The following is a 16,487-nucleotide window of genomic DNA, read 5'->3' on the forward strand; positions in this document are numbered from 1 at the left end:
TCCCTTCCAATACCTGCTGCTGACCAGTGTCCAAGGCCGACACGACCACTGCTATGTCTGTACGTGGGTAGGTCTCTTGTGGTTGTTCGAACGTTTGAATTTTCATCCGTGGTCAGGATCGTTAGCGTCCGATCGCTGTGAGCCCTCTAGGTCTGGATCCTACCATATTTCTGTGGCGATGGGCTCTGTTACCTCCGCGTGGTCCGTCCACTCGGTGCCACCCTTCGAGCCAATCGTGGGCTTCCTCCGGTTTTTCGAAAAATCACGTTTTGCCCTCCGCCACCACCCTGAGCTTTGCAGGGAACAACATGGAATAGGGTAGTTTTGGGCCCTCAACTCTTTTTTGACTTCCAAGAAACTTCTCCGGCATTGTGAGGCTGCTGCAATGTAATCTGGGAAGAATGAGATTGTTGAGTTCTAGATTCGAATCGGCGGGGATATTCTCGCCGTTTGCAAGATGGCGTCCCTGTCGCGGAAGTTGAATAGACGCGCGAGTACCGGTCTGGGGGGGTGCTCCTGGTTTGGGTCTGCCGCCTGGGACTCTGTGGGCCCTTTCCACAGAAAAAAAAGTGGATAGTCCTTTGGGCTGCAGTCGGCGGTGAGCCACGGCAGTCCGCACTCGAGCAGCACACACACCTGACGTCAGATTTTCACCGGAGTTGTGTCGGTTTTGTATCAGATCCTCAACAAAGAGGTCCATAGCCTGGGTGCCTTCACTCTCTGGAATTCCAAGGATGCGGACGTTGCTTCTTCGAGCGCGTCCCTCCTGGTCGTCCAGCTTCTCCGCCATTAATTTATTTTCCAGCTCGAGCCGGGGCACCGTTTGTTGCAGCGTGGTAGTGTCCGCCACCAAGGTTTTGGTGACCTGTTAGACGTCCATTACTCTAGCTGACATTTTCTGGAAGTCCGCCCGCAGCAGGGACACGTCCGTGGAAATAGATCCAACTGTTGTCTGTACATTTATGAGGGCTGCCAATATGTCGTCCAAAGTTACTTTGCGGGATCCATCGCCCTCCTTGGTCTTCCCTGAGGCATTGCGTCCCTCTGGGAGTGGTGGAAAGTCCTTCCCATAAGCGTATTTGTCCAATGTGGGCTGCGTGGTTGGATTGCGTGGGCCTCGTCCTCCCATGTTTCCCCCGCAGGAGTCTCTGGAGCTCTCTCCCCAAAGGAACAAGGTCCTAAAAGGCCCTCTCAAGAGGGTGGCCGCAGGAGGGGTGGGTTGGTGATGGATCCCCTCCCTTGAGGATTGGGCCTGCGCTCACTCAGTGAAGCAACTGCGCCATTACATAGTTCCTTGCGTTGCGGTGCCCCAGGATCTCGTGTGGCGTTAGTTGATGCCCAGTGGGTAGTCAGGGAGGGGGGGGGGGGGTCCCCGATGTTCTGCTGTGCCCCTAAACGGTTAGAGGTGCTTGTCGATATGTGGGTCCTTCCACTCCGGGGATCTACGGGTGGCTGGGTCTTCATTCTAATTTAGTCCCCGGCTGCTCTCCTGCTTACAGGTCTCACCTCGCATCCAGTTTAGATGATGGCCAGTACTCGGGGTGTAGGCTCTTTTATGCACGTACATGCGCTCCTGGAAGCCGGGCGGCGCCCTCGGTCCCGCCGCTGGCTTGATCTTTCTTTCGCTCCACTCCACCGTATGGGTCCGGCTGCCGCCATCGTCTCTCGCACCGGGAGGCACTTCTAATTTAGGCCCCGGTCTCGACTCGGCGGTGAGCCACGGCAGTCCGCACTCGAGCAGCACACACACCTGACGTCAGATTTTCACCGGAGTTGTGTCGGTGGTCGCCGCCTGGTCCTGGCCGTCGGTGCAGGTCCTTAAGATGTAGAAATTCAGCGGATTAATGTCCGGATTAGCTTGGAGGGCTACGTTACTCCCGGAGCTTCTCTAGATAGCAGCCATCTTGCCCGGTTGCTGGCCACGCCCCCGGGAGCGTGCTTTTTAAGTTTATTCCACCCTCTTCTCCATTGGCTGGAATGGTAAACAACAAGTCAAAAACACGCCCGTTGTTTACATTCCAGCCAATAGTGATGTGGGGATAAAGAAAAACACGCCCCCAGTCTGCAAAGGACGGGGCTTTGAATGAGGAACCCCTTAGCACAGACCTCCCTCTTCGATACTCCAATCGTCTGCGCTTCTCTTTGTCCCCTTCGTCCCTCTCGACATGCGTTGACTACATCAGTCGAAGGGCTTCGAGAATGAGATTGCGTCCCACGTAATAGGCTCCCAGGGTCTCCCCACGGTGGGCAGTCTGGACCGGCCCGCTGTGATACAAGCTTTATTTTGCAGGGCTCTGTGTGGGCGCGAAGTCATTCTCCCAGACCGAGCAGCGCGGCGTGCCCTGCAGCCCTACTCCCTTACAGCACCCACACTCCCCACGTTTCTTCGTAGGTCCTACGGCCCAACCTTCACACTCTCTAAGTTGCGCCCCCGCATGCCCGGGTGGGCGCTGCTGATGTTGGCAAACAGGCCCTGTCCCCACCCGTGTTCTGGAAGGCGAGGGGTGCGAGTAGCCGGCTCCGGAGGTACAAAGGGAGGCCGCTCGCTTCACAAGTAAGGTGGGGCCGGGGAGCATCGGGGGAAATCGAGGTGCCGCTATTGCTAGCGACTCACCGCCATCACGGGCCCGGCATTTCGTGTACTGATGTGCCGTATCTCGGCATCCCCGGCCAAGAATCTAGAAAATGGCACCAGGTCACTCCGCCGCAGGCTCCTCCTTGAGTTCGCTCCCGGAGCCGTAACTCAATCGTTAGGTCCCCTAATTGCCTCCCGATTATGTCATTCTGTGCAGAATGTGCTCCGCATGTCGGCGCTGTAGTTTGCTGGGCAATGTCGTGGCTGGGAACGGGGGAAAACGCCGGTCAGTTAGGATTCCAGGGATTGGACTCGGGATCTTGCCCCAACTAAGCTAGAGTGCTAGCCTTACGAAGACTTTGAATATTAGTTGTATGAGTTGGTGAAAGTATTTTGAATCTTGAGTCTGTGTAAACCTTGCACCTCTAGAAGTCTTGACCTGCTCTCCACCCCCGTCCGCGAGGTCTGGTGCCCCTCACAACGGCCGCCCGTCGGCATTTAGGAGAGCGAGGCTATACTCGAGCTCCTGTGAGGTCGAGGCCTGGGCCTGCTGCCTTTTCGCGACCTAGCCCATCAGACAATGTATTTATTTTTAAAAGTAACCGGCAAACTAATTGTCAAAACTGATTCCTAACAGATTTTCATTTATATAAACAACCAAACAAATCCCGCACTCAGTAAAGTAGGTAATTTACTCAAAGCTAAAGTTATAATGGCTAAATCGTTACTTTCCTAATCACATACACCCCGAGAATTCTCATTACAGTTTTAACCAGAATTATCCATGGATACTCCTAGCAGGGGTGTCATGCTGCCACTGCAGTGCCAGTGTTCCTCCATTTCATGGGGCTGGGGCTCATGCCTTCCAAGGCCTATGACGGACATCTGGGCGATGTGGGAGTATCAAGACCCCTCTCCACATTCTGTATAGGGCCACTGATTCAGAGAGCTAGATTCCTTCCCCGGGATCTCTTAAACTGCCTCATTATGGAGCAGGTATCCGGCCTCTGACCTGAGCACAATAAACCCCTGCGGGAGGGGCTTCCTCTCACTTCTCGTCGTTCGGATGCTTGGCTGGTTTTCAGCAGTAGGTCTGTCGCTGCTTGTGATTCAAACCCCCCCCTATCCCCCCCTCCCGCCTCCACCATTCGAGTAGTGTTGCAGCCCCCCTCTAACTTTATATAAGTTTTCCTCCCACAGTTTATCTTTTTGCGAAAAGCTTGTATTTAAGAAGGCAGTGCAATGGGTTCAATGCAGTTGGAAATGCACAAGGGGAGGTTATTCAGTGGCCATTTTGGGTCCCCCTTTTTTGCTGATGTTGCACTAGCCACAGCTGAGACAGGCGCGGTTCAAACTTTCAGTGAGCTGTTTTAGTCCTTCGTCCATGTCGACACCTGTAAGGGAGCCTGTTGTGTTTCGAGCGCTTAGTCGTCTTTAAGTTTTATGCTGAGTGTTTAGTAGTGGCCTTTGAGGACCGCTAGGCCTCTCTTTATATTCTCTCACTGCAGCTATGCTGGTTTGCCGCCCCCCCCCACCCTGCTAGATACAGGTCTTGCTAGTGTCTCATTTTTATGGTTTTATCCCAATGTCGCAATGCATACGACAGTTTGAATAGTTTTACATTTTTGTATCAGGTGTTACTCACTTCTATCTAGATGCCAATATGTTGAGCTGCGAGGAAGGGGTTTGGTCATCCGAAAGGTGTATTTGATCAGCAGTCACTTGACCCGCTAGTCTATCTCAGGAGCTGATGAGATGTAGCAGTGGCCTGCAATGTCCGGTCAGATTAAAACCCCGGCAGCTGATTGGTGGGAGCTCGCTCCTATGTCATTGCTGGTGCCAAGCACGAAGAGGGCCTTCTTCAGTGTCACTTAATGCCATTGGAACCTCCGAAAGATGAAGATCTGAGCTTCCCTAAGTGTTGCACACAAAGCTCTGCAGTGGTCACTTGACCCGCTAGTCGATTTTAGGAGCTGATGACCTACTGTTGATATTCAAGACTTGTGTACCGCACAGTGTACGATGTGCTGTCTCTTGTTTTAACTACATTGGCTCTTGGAATTATGCTCGGTGTGTGTGTGTGTGTGGCTCTGTGTGTGTGTGTGTGTGTCAGTGTGGCTGTGTGTGTGTGGCTGTGTGTGTGTGTGGCTGTGTGTGTGGCGGCTCTGTGTGCGTTTGTGTGGCTCTGTGTGTGTGTGTGTAGCTCTGTGTGTGGCTCTGTTTGTGTGGCTCTGTGCGTGTGAGTGGCTCTGTGCGTGTATGTGGCTCTGTGCGTGTGTGTGGCTCTGTGCGTGTGTGTGGCACTGTGCGTGTGTGTGGCTCTGTGCGTGTGTGTGGCTCTGTGTGTGTGCGTGGCTCTGTGTGTGTGTGTGGCTCTGTGTGTGTGTGTGGCTCTGTGTGTGTGCGTGGCTCTGTTGTGTGTCGCTCTGTTGTATGCGGCTGAGTGTGTATGTGTGGCTGTGTGTGTGGCTCTGTGTATGTGTGGCTGTGTGTGTGGCTCTGTGTGTGTGTGGCTGTGTGTTTGTATGAGTATGTGGCACTGTGTGTGTGTGTGTGTATGTGGCCCTGTGTGTGTGTATGTGGCTCTGTGTGTATGTGGCTGTGTGTGTGTGTGGCTGTGTGTGTGTGTGTGTGGCTGTGTGTGTGCGTGGCTCTGTGTGTGCGTGGCTCTGTGTGTGCGTGCGTGGCTCTGTGTGTGTGCGTGGCTCTGTGTGTGTGCGTGGCTCTGTGTGTGGCTCTGTGTGTGTGTGTGTGTGTGTGTGTGTGTGTGGCTCTGTGTGTGTGTGTGGCTGCATAACAATTACACATTTCTTACTAACCCTCTCTCATCTTCTTTCTTTCTCCCTATCTCACTTTCTCTTTCTCTGTTATTTTTTCCTCTTTGCCTTTTCTCTTTCTTACTTATCCTCTTTTTTTCTATTCTGTTTTCTCCCTTGCCACTCTTAGTTGGCCCTCTCTTTCATTTTCATCTCCACGTTACTTCCCTCTCTGTCTTTCTCTGGCGCACATACTGTTTTTATCTTCCCTTCTCTCTGAAGCGAAGACAAAACAATTGCTCAGTTTGACAAGCATTTGCAATGCAATAGGTCTTGCATTAAGGCAAATTTAGGCTCTTGATTTGCATTTTAAATGACAATGCCTTTTATTGACCTGTTTTCAACAACAACATATAAATAAAAAATGTGTCATTTACAATGCCAATAGCTCTAACTTTTGCAAAGGCGAGACCATTGCATTGTACTCTACTACTCAGTTTAAAATACCCTACTCACACTATACTAATAACTATATCTACAGTATACTACTCGCTCAAATTCTCTAAAATACCCAAATCCTAATACTCTCAACTACTCTACTCACTGATAATTCTCTACTACACACTCTCTTTCTACTACTCAAAATAATTATACTACTAACTTTCTACAATATTTATACCTATTACTCTATAGTACTCACTACTACTCTACTACACACTATATAAAACTATCTACTACTCACTATTACTCACTCTACAACTCACTCTCTACTACTAACTCTCTAATGCCCAGTTTATAATGGATGTATGACGGTACGACGCGTACCGTCACAACGCGTGTTTTTACAACGCGTCTTTAACAACGCAAGTCGTTACAACGACTTGCGTTGGGGGGCGCTGATAGTAAATAGTATAACTTACTATTCTAAGACCAGTCCCCGTGGATACTAGGGAAGGTGTTGGAATAGTAAATATACTATTCTTTATCCTCTAGCGCCCTCCAGCGCAAGTCGTGGTTACGACTTGCGTTGTAACGGATGCGTTGTAAAGGTACTGCGGGGTAACATCCGCGTCGAAAAGGATGTTCCCCGTTTATAATACCCTACTCAAACTATTCTAATAACTATATCTACAAAATACTACTCATTACTACTCACTATAATACTCTGTATTATAACTATCTAATACTCTACTACACTTTACTAACTACTCACTCTACTACTACTGTAAGCTACTCACACTTTACTCAATCTCTACTACTCTCTATTACTCTCAATTCACACTCTACTACTGACTCAACTAATCACACTCTAATACACCCTCTAACTACTCTCTACTACATACACGTCACACTACTCACAACTCACTAAATTACTTTATCCACAATTTTATACTCACTCTCTACTACTCTCTATTACACTCTAATACTAAAAAGTACTAACTACTGCTCTCTAATATATACTCTATTTTAAAAGTAATTTGCTACTCACTCTACTAAATAGATATACTACTCCATATACTATCTATAACTCACTACACTACATCTATTTCTTTCTAGTACTTTTCATTACTCACTACTACTCTGTCTCTACTACCCGCTAACTCCTACACACTCTCTACACACTATCTACTACTCACTCTATACTACTCTCCACTAATCTACACTACTCACTAACTACTATTGCCTCCAACTCACTCCTACTCTACTCTATACAAGTATACTCTCTATTAATCAACTAGTCACTCTCTACTAACTATTAATCACCGCTAATACTCTCTACTACTCTCTAATGCTTACCTATTGCCATTGTAAATGACAATACCATATATTTATCGGTTTTAAAAAAAACAATAATTGAAAAAAATTACATTTGCAATGCCAATAGCTCTAACTTTAACAAAGACGAGACAATTGCACTGTAAATGCTTGTTCTAATTTGAGATTTTAGGAAGGTAGAATCCTTGTAGCATGGTTACCCCCACTTTTTGCTTGGTGTCAGTGTGTTTTTGACCTAGTCTGACTGGGATCCTGCTAATCGGGACCCCAGTCACTGTACTTTCTCCCCTAAATTGACATAAGTACTTTTGTACCTCCACAATTGACTGCTGGTGTACCCTTGTAAGTCCCTAGTATATGGTACCCAGGGCATAGGCACACTATGAGCCTCCCATGGGCTCAAGCATGTATTGTTCCACCCATGGGAGGCTACTTGAACTGTGACTACAGGCCTGCCATTGCAGCCTGTGTGAGTTGGTGCTTGCACCTCTCACAACAGATATATGTTTCCTTATATCTGATGTCACTGCACTTAAAACCTATAAGTCACCTCTATGGCACGCTCTTCAGTCCTGAGGGCAGGGTGCATGGTTAGTGTGAGGGTGCCCCTGCATGACCAGGACATCCCCACGAACCCCAGGGTTGATTCTCCAAGCTTTGTAAGTGTAGGCAGCCATTTTAATACAAGTAGTGGACATCAGTCATTACGAGATGTCTAACCAGCAGCGGGCAGTGCAGATAAGCACAGTGGATTGGGGTGGTGTTGACAGACCGAATAGGGAAAAGGAAATTAATAAACAGATCCTGATCCGTCATATCTTCAGTTCCCCGCCCACCACACCGCCCTTATTTGCACCGGCCACTGCTGTGTCTAACAATATCGTGGCTGCACTGAATCTGATCATGTTTGGTATCAAACATGTTGGAATCATACTTCAACATCAATTCTGTTACTGGAAGTATGATCCCATGTACTTGATGGCTCCCATGGGCACACCCCTGTACTCCCGCTAACAGCCTTTCATGGTCTGCCAGTGCTGTTGCCGACCACAGACACAATTCTGCCCTCCTGCTGCTGAGCTCGAGCAGGGGAAGTTAGAACAATAGGTGTCCTGTCACAGGGAGGTGTGACCACCTCCCAGACAGGACTTAGTGTATTGGGCTGGGGTGGGAGCGCTTGCCAGTGCCACCAGACGTCTTTGAAGGGCAGATCTGGTGTCCTCCTTGCATACTCCAGTTTGAGCCAGTTCAGGAACTCTTGGTTCCCACTCTGGCGCAGAACTGCACAAAGGACAAGGGAGTATTCTTCCCTCTGTCCAGCCCCTCCTCTGGGAGGGACCCCTGAGTTGTCCCAACCCTTTCTTTAGGTTACTTAAGAGCTTCCCTGTGGGTGGGTCCTTATAATCATCAAACCTGAAACTATGTCGCTCTTCAATCGTCTGGACACTTGGACTTCATGTGACTTCGACTGGAATCAACATTGCACAAAAGAGAAGACTCGTGCGGCCCCTGGTCTCACTGTTATTGAAGTCTTCTATGCCGTCTGTGTCTGTACTTTATCAAGGTTCTCCAACAACCCTGTGGGCATCAAGGACACCCGAAGAAATCTCAGTTGGAGTGCAGAAGTTACTCCCCTGTATCTGCAGGCATCACAACAAATCTGACCAGTCTGCTGTTCCTGATGTCCCATGGATATTCCGAGGCTCACCAACACAGGTAGTGGTTCTGTGGCTTCCTAGAGGCCTGACTAGTCTTCCCCTCAATTTAGAGGACAGTATCCCTTGTCGGGGCTGCTGGGACTGAATGAATGTTCACCACGTCGACTTTCTGAGGCCAAGGTATGTTGGCTCTGCACTCTAGAGGTCTTCGGGCAACAAGAAGATTCAGTCTTTAGCACCTCACTTCCAGAAGAACAGAGTCCTCAATGCATCTCCTGCATCGTGGGCCTCCGACTTTAGTGAGATGCTTGAGGTTCTCTTGCGACTCTGGTGCCGCTGGCCGGTGGTTCCTCTTGAGGGTCTGCTCTTGCTTCAGTAGGCTGCCCTGCTTGCTCGAGGGTTGCTTTGACTCTCCCGCGTTTGAGGAGTCCCTTGGACCTTGCTGATCCCAACGGTTGCTCCTCTTCGCTTTCCACAACAGTTGCGGCTACCAAGGCTTGTTGGTGCTCCAGCCAGACACAACCACCTTGACACTGACATTCGACGTAGGACAGCTCGTGCAAGGCTCCTGGTCTTCTTCAGCGTCGCCTGGTCCTCACAGCTGTAGCAACAAGGTCACCGCCGTCTCTTCAGAACCTCTCTACATCGGTGGGCATTGTGCTTCCGTACCTCCTGGTCACCTCCGAATTGCATAGACTCTGTCCCCTCTGCTTGCAGGTTCTTCAGTTCCAAAACCCACCCTTGGATTCCACCGGACTCCTTCACAGGCTTCTCTAGAGGCATTTTCTTCGAAGTCTCCAACTGCGGTCTACGGCAGGTTCTGATGTCACTTCATCCATATGCACCAGCTTCTCTGGTGCAGGTAACCTGGTTCCTGGGGCATCCAGGGGTGGGGTGGCTCTCCAACCGTCTGTCTTCCAAAGGGTTTCCTCAGGGTCATCCGGTAAGTGTCCGTCTTTAAAACTGCAACCACGACTTCTCCATGGACTTCCACTGGGCATGCGGCTGTGTTTCCACTCTGCACACAGCCTCCATGGGGTTCCAGGTTATTTACCTTGGGTGGCTCCTTGTGTCCCCAGCTCATCTAGATCTTCTAATCCAAGTCCTGTTCTCCTTTGCATTCTGCTTTCTTAATATATGGTTTGGTCTCCCCCTTGGATACCAGTGTATATTTGTGCTACTTACCTGATTATTGTAAAGTATTCTTGTGTATTGTGTAGATATCTCCGGGTAGGAGATATACCAATGTGTTACTGATAGTCCGTGTAATAAATAAGACCTATTTTTATAAATAATGTGTGGTTTCTTTTCATGTAGCCTACACTAGTGGTTAAAGTTGGCAAAACAAGCTGATTTACACTCAAGATAAACCTGAAGGCTGCTCTCCACAGCTAGCACTTTGATAACTTCAAATGTTATCAAAGACCACTAAAATCCCCATAAGGGTTGTCTAGATTAGTGCAAGGTGCATCACTTACAAAAGCGTGCACCATATACTAAGCTAGCCTCCTACAAACCCCAAACAGAAATTGACCAAACAAACACTACCTCACCATAATTGGGGGTTCTGAGCCCCTAACACTCTAGACCCCAGTGCAACTGCATCTGCTGTACTAATAATAGCTGAGGCCTGAGTAGCAGGATGTCTCCTCTGCCTCTTTCACCCCGTATCCACCATGCCTGACCATCATATAATTAAGCAAATAGTCAGAAAAATAAAATACCCCCCATGTTGAATCCAAGCTCTTATGGGACCAAGAAAGCAAAGCAAGTAATTGCAACCCTCCCCTGAAGAGCTCTCTTGTCTCTTCCATCTAAGCATCTATCCATTCATTTTACCATCCACCCGCTGATATCCACCTTTCAGCTTTGCATTCATTCTTTCATCCATCCTGCAGACTTTCACCATTCAGTCCATCTGTCCATCCATATCCAAACCTATCCATCCATCTCCAAATGTTTCCATCAATCCTGTCTATTCATCTATCTATCCATCATCCTTTTACTCATCCATCCTGAGTCATCCATCCTCTCACTCATTTATCTACCCTTCCACTCCATCCATCCACTCTATCCATGTAGGAGGCAGGCTTAGTATATGGTGCTCACTTATGTAAGTGTAGCGCACTGTAACGGCCGGATTTTCGGACCAGATAGAATCAGCTCATCAGAGCACCACTAACCCAGCCGAAACGTAACCACCTCCCTCCTTATGACCTATTTAGAACAGGTATTTATATTTCCTACCCAAGGATGGGGAATTAGCAATATACATGCTTGGATCTTCTACAATACCACACTCATACAATATAGTCTCGCGACCATATAGGCCCAGACTAATCTACCCTAGGGCAGTTCTGATTACTTACCATTACACACTGGCTACACCCAGTGCTCGCTCTAGATAGGCACTGTATCCCCCCAGTGCTCTCACTATTTCATACAAACACAAGCCACAATCCTGTGGGTATACACACTAACCTCAGTCAGTGCTCTCATTAACGCCTCTTTCTCTAGAGACGATCTCATTACACATCGGTATCCCTCCCGATGCTCTCATTAACTCCACTTTCTCTAGAGGCGATCTCATTACACACCAGTATCCTCCCTGGTGCTCTCATTAACGCCGCCTTACAACGACGATCACTTTCCTATGAATACCTTTAGCTCTTATTGGGAAATCTCTCATTATCCACTAGGGGTACAATACTATAACATTATGAATCGCATAGGAAAGGCCGAATTACATGGTGTACAACTTATTCTCTAGTTCAAGGGCTCCTCTCTCCCTAATTATTCAGTTATCACTTACCTGATCGGGGGTAGCTTCCGTTCGTGCAATGACACCTGACTAGAAGAAAAGGTTACCTTTACTGTATAAGAACAAGGCATACGCTGGTTCACTAAGAACTGGGGTATCTTTATTAACAATAACAATAACGATATAACACTATACTATAACATATAGCCTGCAAAGAAAAATGAAAGGTTAGAATGTGTGCACGCTAATAAGAAAGGGTCGACGTCACCTTATTAATATGAAGTCTGGACTCAGTAGTCATCTAGGTTCCCTTCTCGTCTGTGCCTTGGCTCGTCTTAGGGTCACACCTCTGCAGTCACGGATACACGTCTGTACCGCTATGCTCTGTCTCCTCCGTTTCCCTCCAAGTCACTGGAACCTTCCTCTTGTCAGCTGCGTTCTCTCTGGCTGTTCTGCACTACTCCTCTCTCCTCTCAATCACGGACTGTCATCACTTCTCAGCTTCGATCTTATAACTTAATTTCTACCACTCTGGTATTCGTTCTCTCAACTAACTGCTTCACTCTGTATGCTCCGATCTTAATGTCGAAGCTCGCCAGCTGTTCCAACTAAAAACACTTCAATCTTTCTAAGAGAGTATCAGCTTCTCGGTCTTTCTCCGACTTCAAAATGGCGACTGTCTGCTTTGAAATAATTAATTGCATTGATGCTAACGACTAGCTGCCGCCTACGGACTGACTGACTCACTGCCTCATGCCTTTGCTAATATGGAAGCTTGTCCTTTCATGGAAAGTTACGGCCAGTAACCTGCCACCCACCAAATTCGTGTACCTCCCTGTACCAAGGACACGTTCTCAGCCGGCCGGCCTGATGTTATGTCTTCGGCATGGAGAAAAATACAGTCTTTCGATAAGGCCAGCCTGAGCCGGTTCTCTCCAAGCGACCAACACCTCGTAACTAAAACATTACACTTGACCTAGAAGCATCTCAAGCTGCCGGGGCAGAAAGAAAGATGGAGTCTCTCTCGTTTGAGGCCTACAAGGCCCGAGATCAGCATAACTGCATGAAAAGTATACTCACACTCTTACAAAAGGACGGATTATCACTAATACTCATAAATCTATCCCTTAACATAGGTTCACAAGCCCTAATCTAAAGAAAGGGGTACGGGATTGTGTTAACACGCCTTGTGAATAGGCTCTATTTACGGTTCTAATCCTTCTATTAGAATGGTAGTAGACTAAAGTCACCTCCAATCACCTTCCCTCATGAAAGGGCCCAAAAAAGTTGGTCAGAACACGCCCGCACTCCAGACAACCCTTATGGTGATCTTAGACAACCTTAGATAGCTCTCTAAGTCGTAGCTGTGGAGAGCAGCCTTCAGGCTTAGTCCAGAAGGAATGTAAAGCAGCTTGTTATACCAGATCTTAATCTTATTGGTATAGATTAAGTGAAAAAGAACTACACAGTGTATTTATAAAAATAGGTATTATTAGACACTCACTAACACATAACAATATCTTCTACCAGGAGATATAACACAATGCACATAATACTTTGCAAATAAAACAGGTAAGTAGCACCAATACACAATGGTCACCGGGGGAGACCAAACCATATACTAAAATAGTGGTATGCGAACCACAACTCAAATCAAGACTGTACCCAGAAGACGTAGAAGTGCTGGGGACCCAAGGAACCACCCGTGGTGAGTACCCAGGAACCCCACGGAGGGTGTGCGCAGAGTGGGACAATTCAAGTCAAAGGTTAAGTCGCAGTAGCAATTTTAAAGAAAAAGGAACCTTCCCAGTGGACCCTGAAGGAACCCTGTGGTTCTGGAAGACTGGCCTCCTGGAGGAGCTTTTCAGTTCATGGAATCATATGATTCCAACATGTTTGATACCAAATATGACAGGGTCTGTTACAGCCAGTTTAGAGATGGTCATTGCGTAATGACGCATGACCACTCTGTATGTCGTAATGGCTGATGCACTTACAACCCGGGAGAATAGACCCCGAAGGTTGAAGGGGTGCCTCCCTCATGCCAGAACACTCTCACACTTAGAACCAAGCCCCCTGCCTTCAGGACTGAAAGGCCTGCCTTAGTGGTGACTTATAGGTTTTAAGTGTAGTGACATGAGATATAAGCAAACTTATATTTGTCATAAGTGGTGCTAGCACCATCTCGCACAGGCTGCAACGGCAGACCTGTAGTCACAGGTATCCCTTGAGTGGCATACCACATGCTTCAGCCCATGGGAGACCCCTGGTGTACCTATGCCCTGAGTACCTTGGTACCATATATTAGGGACGTATAAGGGTACACCAGTAGCCAATCAGGGGTGTACCTAAGTACTCACCATGCCAATTTAGGGGAGAAAGCATAGAGGCTGGGGTCCTGATTAGCTGGATCCTAGTCAGACTAGTCAAAAACAGCATAGCACCAGGCAAAAAGTGGGGGTAACCATAAAAGCAGATCCTACCTTCCTACAATCCATCCATTCACCATTCTTCTTTTCACCAATCAATCGATCTACCCATTTACTCATCCATCCATTCACCTCTTCACTCATCCATCCAACCTTTGATCCATCCACCTTCCCTTTCCCTCTGCCTATCCACCATTTCACTCCATTTATTTTATTTATTTATTTAATTTGAAAGTTTTATAGAGCTCGGACAAGACCCTTGCGGGTATCAGAGCACTTTACAGTAAATGAGTATAGTTATATCATACATTAAAGATATGCAGGATCATAATACATAACAACAAAAAGCACAGCAAACAAAAAGCAAATCAAAATGATGCAGAACAGGAGCGGCCTGATGAGTCATAGTAGAACAATAATGATGAGAATGTCAAATTTATAGAACACCACTGAGCATACAAAAAGGAAGTAAGGTGCAAAGCCAGGGCGAACAAACGAAGCATGGTTATTGTAAATATAATGAATAGGTTCACAAGTTGATAAAGGGTATGGAAGTTCTCACAGACATCTGGGACTGTGTTTACGTGAATTTTGCCATGAGGATGCCTTTTACTTCCAATTTGAAAGATGAAGTGGAGGGGTTCAGTCTTTTTTCCGGTGGAAGGGCATTCCATATCCTGGGTGCCATTCCTGAGAAGGATCACTTATACGTTTTTCTCTTGTTGAATTTTTGAGGTTTCAAAAGGAGGCTTTCCGCACTTCTTGTTGATCTTACTTCACTCGATATTGTAAGTTTTTCTGTGGGATAGCTGGGTGCATTATGATGTATGGCCTTATGCGTCATGCATGCTATTTTCAGGTGGATTCTGGCTTCAAATGGCAGCCAGTTTAGAGATTTTAGGTCAGGGGAGATGTGGGCCCTTCTTTTCGAGCCAGTGATGAGTCTCGCTGCCGCGTTGGTAGAGGCTCTAAGGGGAGCTGTGGTGGCTTTGGAGAGACCGCATAGCGAGACACTTCCATAGTCCAGCCGCGGTAGAACTAGAGCTTGAACCGCCATCTTGAAGTCATTGGGGGGTAGGAAGGGCTTCAGCTTCCTTAGTTTATTAATCTGAAAGTTTGCTCCCTTTGTTGCATTACTAATGTGTTTCTGCATATTGAGGTTGCAGTCCAGAGTTATACCCAATGATTTCGCTGAATCCACAATGGTTGGTTGGATGTTGAGTGCTGTAAGGTATTTGATCCAGTTGTGCATTATGGGGACTTTGGCGGATGGGGCAATAAGGAGGAATTCAGTTTTTAAAGCATTCAGTTTGAGGTGATTCTCTGCCAGCCATGTTTGGGTGGTCTTAAGAGCAGTGTTAAGCAAATTAATGTCGTCCAGGGTGTTGATCTTGAGGTACAGTTGGGCATCGTCAGCGTACATGTGGAATTGCACGTTGGATGCTTGTAGCAGATCGGTGAGTGGTTCCATGAATAAGTTAAAGAGTGTAGGGGATTGCGAGGGACCTTGTGGGACTCCTAGCGTAACTGGAACGGGTTTGGACAGGGTGTTGTTGACCTTGAATTTTTGGGTCCGGTTTTGCAGATAAGAGGTAAACCACTTGAGCACTGATCCTGATAGACCATTCTGTGCTTCAACAGATCTATCCAGTTCTCGTGGTTGACCGTATCGAACGCTGAGGAGAGGTCAAGTAGGATAAGAAGGAATGCTTCATTTTGATCAAGTATTTGTAGTGCATCATCAATGATGTGTGTCATGGCTGATTCCGTGCAGTGGTTTGCACAGAAACCGGATTGGTGTTTGTTAAGAAGGTTGAAGTGATCAATATGTTTTGTCAGTTGCCGTTGAACACATTTTTCCAGATGTTTGGCCAGGGTGGGAATATTGGAGATAGGGCGGTAGTTGTTTAGGTCGGTAGGGTCAGCTGTGGGTTTCTTAAGGATGGGAGACACCTGCCCTACCTTTAGGGAGTCAGGGATGCAACCTAGTAGAAGTGAACTGTTGATGATTTTGGTATGAGAGGTAGTAATAAAGGAGTAAGATCTTTAACCGCAATTGCGCGGAGAGGATCGGTGAGGTGGTTGGAAGGCTTCAGGGCATCAAGAAATTTTCTTATAGCGTCTTCGGAGTAGGTGTAAAAAGATGACCATGCTGCGTCATTTTTTAGGACAAACTTTGACGGGATTTGTTGTGTTGCACTTGAGGTAGAGGGGCGGTTTTGGTGAGCGGGCAAGAGTGAGAGTTTAGATCCTGGAGGAGATCTTTCTTGATGTTCTCAGTCTTTAGGTTAAAGTAGTTAGAAAAGTCTTTACATGTGGGTTGTGGGTGAGTTAGTTCTTGTGGACTTTGAAGTTGGCCCTTAGATTGAGTTTTGATGAATTCAAAAAGTTTTTGGGATCGATTTCTTGCCTGGTCAAGTTGTAGGCTGAAGAAGTCTGCTTTAGTACGCTTGACCTTTCGATAGTAAGCATTTCTCTTTCTAGTCATGAGGAGCATGGCGGATGGGGCCGATCTCCAGTTGCATTCAGCAG

The 16,487-nt window shown here is 47.4% G+C and overlaps 1 protein-coding gene across 1 annotated transcript in view; it reads right to left on the bottom strand.

Moving 5' to 3' along the window:
- Positions 1-16,487, bottom strand: part of PCCA (propionyl-CoA carboxylase subunit alpha) — a 2,575,253-nt gene that overhangs the window by 388,420 nt on the left and 2,170,346 nt on the right. The gene's annotated exons all lie outside the window — the stretch shown is intronic.

Source organism: Lissotriton vulgaris, chromosome 8 (genome assembly GCF_964263255.1).
Source record: "Lissotriton vulgaris chromosome 8, aLisVul1.2, whole genome shotgun sequence".
In the NCBI taxonomy this organism is placed as follows: domain Eukaryota; kingdom Metazoa; phylum Chordata; class Amphibia; order Caudata; family Salamandridae; genus Lissotriton; species Lissotriton vulgaris.